Genomic DNA, 2224 nt, shown 5'->3' with positions numbered 1-2224 from the left:
ACATCAGTGTGGAGATAAGAAAACAATTCAGCTTGGGCCGGGCATGACAGAGAAAGTGGCAGAGAGACAGCAGAAATCGGGAAGGGCACTCGAGATGGAGAAGACATACGAGATGTTGCTAAGTATAGCAATGAAGTACTGTGATTTTGGCTAAGTATAGCCATGAAGCCATGAGAGCATCGCGGACAAGGAACGTTGATGTAGAGGACCCATTCTTGCGCAAGATGCACTGTCATATAAAGTGAGTCAACGAGAGATATCAAAAACGTGGAACATATGCATTTGGAAATCTGGCCCGGTAAATGTGAAAAATCTCCAATTTGCTACGGAATGTCTCATTAGTCGCCTCTCAATACTGCGTTGGATCTAAGTCACAGCAGGGGGTCCACACTTATGTAGATATGTGAATATGTGAATATATATATATATATATAATTAGTATGATGTTGTTTATATGAATTTATTATAAATTTCTACCAGAAGCTTTGTAATAACTTCAACAGCTTAGAGACATTATAAAAGATCCCGGAAAATTTTCTTTCGTAATTGGACAATCTGAATGACAAAACCTCACTACCGAGATATTGGACCTTCTTACATGAAGTTTATGTGTTACATGTATCCTTAAAGGGGCTGGTCGGGGGGAAAATACAAAACAAATGGGTCTAAATGCGTTCTCTGGCTCTCCAAAAGTTATACCACGGCAATATGATGGTCGAGATCTGCTTGCAATGTCCAGTTTTGACCACTGAAATCTCGGGGAAGCCCCGCGTAAATTTAGCGCTGACCTATTTATATATGTCACGTGGTTGTTTCGAAAGTGAGGCAGTGAAGACAACAATAATAGCACGCCGTCTATCAGCCATGTCGGACTCAATTAACGGACAAGACAGCAATACTATACGTAAATAATTGTTTTCAAATGTCATGTATGATGCACGTGTAGTATTCCTACCTATATGTTGTTGTTATATATAACGGTATTGATACCTCGTGTCTGTCATGACTTTTGCATGCATCTTTTTCTTTTGCCGCGATGTTTACGTTTGGCCTTGTTGATGACGCGCATGCGGTAAAATTACATCACTGATCTGGGTCAATTGAGAGTTTTCGACTGTCAGGTGACGATATAGGATTTCTTTAATATAATTATAATTTTTACTCTTAGGGAATGAATTTCAGCAAAATTTGAATCGGTATATTTCATAAGAAGGTATTTTAAACATGTGTATGCTATTTTAGCAAATATGACATTTCCCCCCCGACCAGCCCCTTTAAAGATGACTGCACTGTATCCTTTGTCCTCGAGGAAGGCCATTCTCAATATTTTATTACGGATTGGCTTTGCCGTCAAATGTTCCATCAATTGTCCTAAAAGATAACTGTCCTATTTACTGTCCTATTTACTGTCCTGGGAGATGTCTGTGCTAGATATTGTCCTTAAAGATTGCTGTTCTACGTGTTGTCCATGTTCTTGAGGACCTTTATATTGTCCTAGGCGAAGGCCGTTCTATGTTTTTGCTGGACGATGGCCGTTCTGTATATCGTTCTATGAAATATTCTGTATATTGTCTTGGCAGATGGCTGTTCTTAAAATTTGTATAGGAAGATGGGTGTTCTTTATAAATTATTGTCCTGTGAAATGTTCAATATTTTGTCTTAGACTATATGTCTGTTCTTTATATTGTTTAGGAAGATGGCTTTTCTGTATAAATGATTGTCCTGTCAAATGTTCTATATATTGTATTAGAAGATGGCTGTTCTTTATATTGTCTAGGAAGATGTGTGTTCTATATAAATTATTGTCCTGTGAAATGTTCTATATATTGTGTTGGAATGTGGCTGTTCTAAACATTGTCTAGGAAGATAGGTGTTCTGTTTTTTGTCCTAAAAGATGACTGTCCTATATATGTGTAGTAGGAGCGGGAAAATGCACGACCAGACCGGTATTCGAACCCGGGACCTTCCGAGCTCTAGACGGACGCTCTACCAATTGAGCTATCTGATCGCTGATGATCAATCCCGTCCAGTTTCGTTTCATTCCTCTCTCCTTTTTCTAAGTCTTCAACCCAAATAAACACTATTTATAACCCAGGTTTAAGGAATACCCTTGTCAAGCATTCACCTAGCGACCAGATTAGAGTTCGAACCTGGGACCCTCCAAACTATCTGATCGCTGCCGATATCATATTGGAAGACGGCTGTTCTATATACTGTCCTAGGA

The 2224-nt window shown here is 39.0% G+C and overlaps 1 non-coding gene across 1 annotated transcript; it reads right to left on the bottom strand.

Moving 5' to 3' along the window:
- Positions 1-1935: 1935 nt before the first annotated feature.
- Trnas-aga lies at positions 1936-2008 on the bottom strand. Its single transcript has one exon. It is a non-coding gene; the product is annotated as a tRNA-Ser (tRNA).
- Between the last annotated feature and the right edge of the window lie 216 nt (positions 2009-2224).

Source organism: Mizuhopecten yessoensis, unplaced genomic scaffold (genome assembly GCF_002113885.1).
Source record: "Mizuhopecten yessoensis strain PY_sf001 unplaced genomic scaffold, ASM211388v2 scaffold8359, whole genome shotgun sequence".
Lineage (NCBI taxonomy): Eukaryota > Metazoa > Mollusca > Bivalvia > Pectinida > Pectinidae > Mizuhopecten > Mizuhopecten yessoensis.
The sequence above is the reverse complement of the archived record's forward strand: the minus strand, read 5'-3'. Positions and strand labels throughout refer to the sequence as shown.